Source organism: Dipteris shenzhenensis, chromosome 30 (genome assembly GCF_047967505.1).
Source record: "Dipteris shenzhenensis isolate YYH24624 ecotype China chromosome 30, Dip_SZ_1.0, whole genome shotgun sequence".
Taxonomy (NCBI): Eukaryota; Viridiplantae; Streptophyta; class Polypodiopsida; order Gleicheniales; family Dipteridaceae; genus Dipteris; species Dipteris shenzhenensis.
Window position 1 is genome coordinate 35,054,635 of NC_141625.1, and position 7,210 is coordinate 35,061,844.

General features: G+C 44.8%; 1 long non-coding RNA gene across 2 annotated transcripts; it reads left to right on the forward strand.

Annotated features, from left to right (window-relative positions):
• The first annotated feature begins 1,651 nt into the window (after nt 1–1,651).
• Nucleotides 1,652–3,617, forward strand: LOC147882031 (uncharacterized). Of its 2 annotated transcripts, none has more exons than XR_015543975.1 (4): nt 1,652–1,811; nt 1,993–2,092; nt 2,251–2,388; nt 2,670–3,617. It is a non-coding gene; the product is annotated as an uncharacterized LOC147882031 (long non-coding RNA). The 2 variants fall into 2 exon arrangements; XR_015543974.1 differs by having other exon boundaries at nt 2,728–3,617.
• The last annotated feature ends 3,593 nt before the right edge of the window (nt 3,618–7,210 follow it).

Genomic DNA, 7,210 nt, shown 5'->3' on the forward strand with positions numbered 1-7,210 from the left:
CAAGCAGAAGATATTGAGCATGACCTTCATAAACCATGTTTCTCATATGTTTGAAATGTCTTGCATGAACTTCATAAACCATCTTCCTCATATGTTTGGAGTGTCGCGCATTAAAACTAGGTCCACAAATAGGATAAGCATGGTACCCTTGTGTTAAGTCCTACATATATGCATGTACACATAGGTCATTAGACATGCATAGATCACACCACAATAGAAACATAAAGGTATCAATAGGCATGCAAAAGCATGTACTTGCACACTCCCCAAATCCTAGATAGTCATGCATGGTCCACATTTAAATTCCGCTGATGCACATGTCTGTGGCTCACCTCAAGGCTCTAGAAATATCAAAGACACGTATGCCCCTTCATAGGGTCTGCAGATCCTTGATCAAGCATGCCATGTACACATCCATAGTTTTGGCCTTGTACTTCCCTGACACAAGTAGGCCAAGTGTGAGGTGTCTCTTCTTTATTGTTAGTCGTGGCGGGATATTGTAGTTCACCAAGACTATGGACCATGTTGACCAAGATGTAGAGCATAACCCAAAAGGGTTCACACCATCCATTGCGAGCCCAAGATGTAAATCGTGTGGCTTCCTCACAAAGTCCATCTATGTGCTTCCAAGCAGCACAATCTGCTGGGATCCTCAAAGTATCATCGTTGGACCAGTGTTGAGCATGCCACATCATCAGTTGTGCAATGGAGTTGCATCTAAACATGTGTTGTATTCTAGGGATGATGGGAAAATGTCTCACGACCTTCACTGGGATCGTCTTTCCCAGCAAGTCTTATCTGTAGCGTTGTGCTCCACACTCAGGCAATTAACCAAATCGCCATACTCATGCTGAAACAAAATACAATCATTAGGAAAAGCGTGGATGGTGTCAGAATCCATCCCAACCATCGTCAACATCTTCTTTTCTTCATCTCTAGAATTGGGCATGGTATTTGGGACAAGCAAGATCTTCTGGAGCAACCGATTACAATTTGCATATCCAAGAAACTTGTGAATGAGATATTAACTAATTAAAACAATTAGGAATGAGATACTAAGATCAAGGCTGAGACACTTGTGTCTGACCATCTGTACTTTGCTTGCAAATTCAAGATTGAGTGGCAAGCTCGCAGTTTTGACATCCTCGCACCATCATACAATAGTGTTGATGCCAAATCTTGCATCACGGTCTCATGCTCAGGAGGATTCTATTTGGCGAGTTTTTTCCTAGCGAGTTTGTGAGTTTTTTTGCTCCTAAGAACATAAAGAAGTAATAGAAATCTTGCCAAACTCGCTAGGAAAAAAACTCGGCTAATAGAATCCCGCCTAGTGGGTATAAAGAAGTAATATAAATGTTGCCAAATATAATCCCCCTTAAATGGTAAACATAAACAACTAATGGAGAACTTGCAAACATAAAAAAAAAAACCCCCTTAAATGGAAAACATAAACAACTAATAGAGAACTCAAAAACTCGCACTAGAAAACTCTCCAAGAAGAAGAGTGTGTGGAGGGAAAGTAGAGAACCAAAAAAGAGAAGAAGAGTGTTTGGAGGGAAATTTGAAAATGGGAAATCTAGAAACTCAGTAGCCACTACTCGACTACCCCAAGTCCCCATGTCAGTTTTTATTATTGCCTCGCCCCCTCACCTTCAGCCTCTTCCACAAGGCCTCCCTCCAACCCCACTCCTCTCTCGCTCAACTCCTAGCTCGCTCAAGCGACTCGCACGCTGTCTGGAGTCTCCTTGATTCTTCCCTTCACTCATATAGGGAGCTGCGCAAGGGCTTGCATGGTCGACGAAGAAGAGAAGGTAGTGTGGAATAGGCCTTCCTTCATTTCACCTTCAAATCACGCTTCACTCCATTGTGTGGAATAGGCCTGAGAGAGATGATGGTTCGATTTCCACCACCTTTGTCCTGTTAGTCCCAGCATAGTTTTGCTGTTTTCTCAGTTCCAGTAGGTGGCATTCGCTCAATGCTCTCTTCTTTCAGGAGCTGATTCATGAAGCTACTGCGAATGTCCCTGGTCGTGGTGGTGGGCGTTTCGGTTTGGTTGGCTGCCTCCCTTATCTACATTGTCGCCATCTCTAGGGTAAGTCGAAGTACAAAGTGAGATGCTTTCGAGAATATGGATTTGGGGCTTGGCTTCAGAAAGGCTAAGCATTGGAAGCTTTAATTCTAAGCATGGAATTCAATTTGGTTGGTCCGACGATCGTGAGCCTCCTTACGACTAACTTCATGGACGTACAGGATATTTTTCTAGTGACTACGCTGCTCCCGCAGAAGGGGAGGAAGAAGAATGAATTCTAGAGAATCTTGGGAGCGGGGCTCAGCGCCTAGCCCCCCCTTTTGAACCTGCATTGGTGTTGAAAGGACGAGGCGGACAAGGTGAGATTGTGCTTGAGTGCTTGAGAAGAAGACCCATTCCGGTGGTGATGGAGCTTCGTTGAGGCAATGGGGGATGTGAAGGCGAATGCCGAGATCTGTTTGAGGAAGGATGAAAGCCTATTTCAATTGTCGGTCTTGCACTCTGATTGTGCCTTTGTTTCAGAGCCACACACACAGATTTTCGTCTTTGGGTTCTTTTTCCTCTATCTTGCATTTTGGGTCTTGGTTGGTTGCAGCTCCCTCGCTTTGCCTGTGACGTAATTCGGTTGCAAATCTTGCAGAGACTCGTAGAAATTGAGATGAGGGAAGCTGACATCCTGCCTTCCACTGTGCATACAGAGGAGGATCGGATCGTGCAAATGCCGATAGTCTGAAGAGCAGGAGCAAGATCGCAGAGAGGGTGGCCACTCTCAGTGGAGGGAGGAACGGATCCTGCAGGAACCTGAGGAATTTTTGCAAAATGAACGCTTGTGATGTTTAGGATTTTCCTAAGGGCGTGGCGAACCGCTATGTCTAAGCAGCCGAAGACTTTGTCTGCTCTATTGGAAAACGCTTACCTCTTAAAATGGAAGGCTTATGGGAGGGTTACGAATCCTTCGTTGAAGTCAGATCATTTCGCTGCAGCTAATACTTCAAAAGGCTCGGGAGAGAATTGAAACACGAACTCAAAGAGTGACACAAAACCCAGCCGCGGTGCATTTCCACCAGCAAACATTAAAGGTCCTCCAGCAAACATTTCAGCGGCAGACGAAGAGGCCATGGCTACTTTGGCGTGATGGGTATGGGAGATGGGATTCTCAGTTAGGGGCAAAGATCATCGCGAAAGCAAGAGTGCAAGACTTCGTGCAACAGGAAAGGAGCCTCCATGAATTCGGGGGGGATATCTTCGACCTGGAGGCGGAGGGCGAGTTCGTAATCGATAGCTTGTAATCGATGAGAGCTTCTGTTATACTTTCGTCACTCAAGCTGTGAATTCTACGAACCTCCCAGCTTCTCTGTTTCCGTCTTTTACAAATCCGTTCTTCGATTTTCTTCCTCTGAGCTTCTTTGTGCTTCTTAATCGATACTTTGTTCGATGCTATGATCTACACCGTGACTCCCTCGATGAGCTTCCGTCATAGTTCTGTCACTCCCTCTACGATTCTACAAACGTTTATTGTTCCCGAAACGCAGTGTTTATTTTTGAAACAAAATGGGGGGCTCGGTGCTGAGCCCCCCCTACAAGTCTTTTCAACCGCCATCAACAAGTCTCCAACAACTCTCACGGGACCTCCAAGCCTCAGGCGACTCCCTTCAGCAATCGGCTGCAGCTCCACAACAATCACAGCGAGCAACGACTCAACGCTCACAACTACAAGTCCACGATGGAACACCCACAAGCTCTACGTTGTAGCACGCAACTACGACCTCCAAACGACGACTCCACGGGCTGAAGAAAAACGCAATGTGCCTCCATAATCCTCAGCTCCATGCACGGTCGACCGGGCGACCTCTCCATGCCCCGAGTTCGACGTTCGCATAGTTCCATAGGAAATGGGGGGCTCGGTGCCGAGCCCCCTCCTACAAGTCTTCATAGTGATTGTTTGATGGCGAGGCAGTGGACATAAACCATTTTAATGGCGAGGCTGTTGTTGCTGTTGCTCTCGCTCCCTTCACTTCCCATTACGGTGCCACCTCACTAGCTGACAATGAGAATTGCTAGCATCTCTCCCAATGTGTATTATACTGAAAAAAATCTCACATACTCCCTCAAAAAAAATTCGTTGTTTGGTAGCACCCTCATGCTCAAGACATCTCACCCATTCATCATGTTCTCCATACCCTCATCCTCCTCTAGAGGATCATCTTCAAGATCATCTTGATTGAACTGTGGTGGTGGTACATGTGCTCCTTGGTTGCTCTCCTCATCCTGTATAATATAATTATGCAAGGTTAGTGTGTGCGACAAGGACAAGCAATAGAAATATACATGAATCATTTAAATATCATTGGTTTATCGATGATGCACTAGCATGTCGATGTACATCCTCTTTTAGTCATACATATGCAAGTGGCACATGAAAATATGGCACTGATGACGAACCCCTCACCTACAATGCGTACAAGAACAAGGCAATATATCATGAAGCCACTCCAAATCCTCGAGAGGTGGCCTCTTATCCGAGGAGCTGTCACTAATCATCCTCTCCACTTGCACACATCCATAACCATCCCCCCAAGTCAAGTCAAACATCCAAATACCCAAATCCCTTGAATCTCCTAAATTTCCTCAAACCCTTGTATCCCCTCTCTTTCACCAAACACCCCAGGGCCTAAATCCCTTCAAACACCCAGGCTTTCCTAAACTCTTAAATCCTAAATCCCTATTTTGTTGGTATGGGTGTTGGTATATATTAATGCCCATATCGATGCTCTCATTGGTATATATTGATGCCCATATCGATGCTTTACTTTGATATATCCATAGTAATACTGACGCTTGTATTGATGTTTTTTGGAAACCAAAAATTACGCGTTGTTCGTCTCGCGATGCCATTTGTTTTTTCATGCGTTCTACTCTCTCGCTTTTCCTTTCATCTTGTGATTGCCTACAACCCTTGCCTCCTCCCTCCCCCTCCCACCTCTCCATCCTCTCTTGCATTGTTCCTCCACACCTACAAGACTTGGCTGTAGCTCTCCTGCAACTCCCTCTCCATCTCAAGGTAAGAATTTCTCTCTTTCCCTTCTATTTAAAGTGTTTGGTTTCTTTATCTTTCTTTCTATCTCCTCTTATTTTCCTTTTCCTACTTTCACTTTCCCTTCCTTTCTCTAAAGTTTTTATCCTCCTTTTCTTTCCTTTCCTTTTCTTTCTCTAAAGGAAGAAACAATGCACAAAAAACAATCACGAAAGAGAAGAGTATGAAAGCTCTACCTATTGTTTTTTTGCTTTCTCCTTGTTTGTAGGCTTCTCTTTGTCTCTTCAATCCAATCCCTTGGGAATGCTACTTCTCCAAACTCCTCCTTTCACTAATTAGTTTTCTTAAAATGGCATGTTTCCTCTCTTTTGTAGAGCCAAGACACAAAAAACCTCCTTTGGCTTCCAGTCACCAAGAGACAGAGATGGGGATAGACACTAGAGGCAGACTACCTCCAAATCTAGCCCTCTCTCATGACGTGACTTCACCTCTGCATGGATTCGACAAGGACCGCTATGACAATGATGTTCTGATTGCAAATGACTCACACTTTCCGCTGTTGAAAGAACTCGCTCCCTTGCCACCTCTTGAGAATGGACCTGCAAGACCTCTCACCTCAAGTTCTCTCTCTCCAACCTTTGTCGGTAGAGACACCCAACAAGCTACAAGGCCCTCTTATGTTGGGGTGTTGCAAGAGTTTAGAGGAGGGTTATTCACTCCCCCTTTCATGTGTCGTGTTGCTAGCTTGCCAACAAAGGGGGGTATGAAAGAACAAGAGGAACCTATAGCCCCCTCATGCCCCGAAACACCGGCAATGGAGAAGACTGGAGCTCGGAGCTCGACAAACTCAGTAGGAGGATGATCCAAATGAGGGACAGGTGATACAAATACATATGGCGAGACTAATGGGCTCATTTAGAGCCAGAAAGAAGAGTATGTGCCGATGCCCAATAAGGGCCCCTCTCCCTACCGCCCAAATGAAGCAAATGCACCTAGAGACATAGGGGGTGGACGCCCCAACTCTCAGCCAAAGGATGGAATAGGAAGCCCCTCCAAGTAAGCAGGAGCAAATGGAGGAACCAAACCGACGGACCTTAGAAGAGAAATTGAAGGCAATCCGTTAGAGAACGCATGACAATATCAATCTCAGACTCAACAGCCTGACGTTGAGGAGGAATCACCTTTTAAAGGTAAGACGGTAGTATGACACCAAAAATTGATATTTTTATTTGGCATTGGTATTGTTTTTTTCTATGTTTGATAAGAGTTTGAGTATCAAGTGATAGCCTAGCGGCTCTCACTTATTTCTATTTTCTAAGATGTTGTATGGGATTGAGAGGATGAGTGGAATGGATCATTTATAAATACCATGTGTATGAATGATAAATACCTTGGTATGGGGTGAGAGTTATTTGTGTATGGGATATTATGGGGTTTTTTAGAAAATAGGAAGAGAGTCATATAAAAAGGTGGGCTCATGTCCATGTGTTCTAATAATATAAGAGAGATCACAGCCAAGTGTGTGGAAGGCATGTGCAGGAGTGTGGAGTCAAGAGGAATCCTTCTAGATTTCCTATGTGGAATAAGGAGGATGTGGACATATGGAAAACAGAGGGTCACTATGGGCTCCATGTGGGGAGACTCCTGACTTTCTCAATATTTTAAGAGTCTTGAGCATCTTCTAATGGGACACATGGCAAGAGTAGCCAAAAAGGACATGGATGGTGACATACAGGCTAATGTGATTGATGGGGAAATGAATCTACAGGCAGCAATTGTAAATGGGTGAAGGAGGGTGACAAAATCTCTATAAAAGGAGCCATCCTCTCCCTTTTTCATCATCTCTTCCACCATTAGGCCTCATGGTGTAGTAGCTCTAGTTTCCTCAAGCCTCTTCCATGAGCCTTCTCTCCCTCTTGTAGATATTCTCTTATGTAGGCTCTTGAGTCCATCTCTCTCTAGTTCATTCTCTCTCTATGAGTAGTCTTGGAGCTTCCGCTCCCTCTTGTACGTATGAAACCTCTTCCTCTCCTTGTGTTTGTAGTATTTTGAGTTACATTGGAGTGGTCTCACTCTATTGGTAATGAAGGTCACTTCAGTTCTCTCTCTCGAGTGTCTCTTCCCTTTTTCCATTGCTTTCTCTTCCA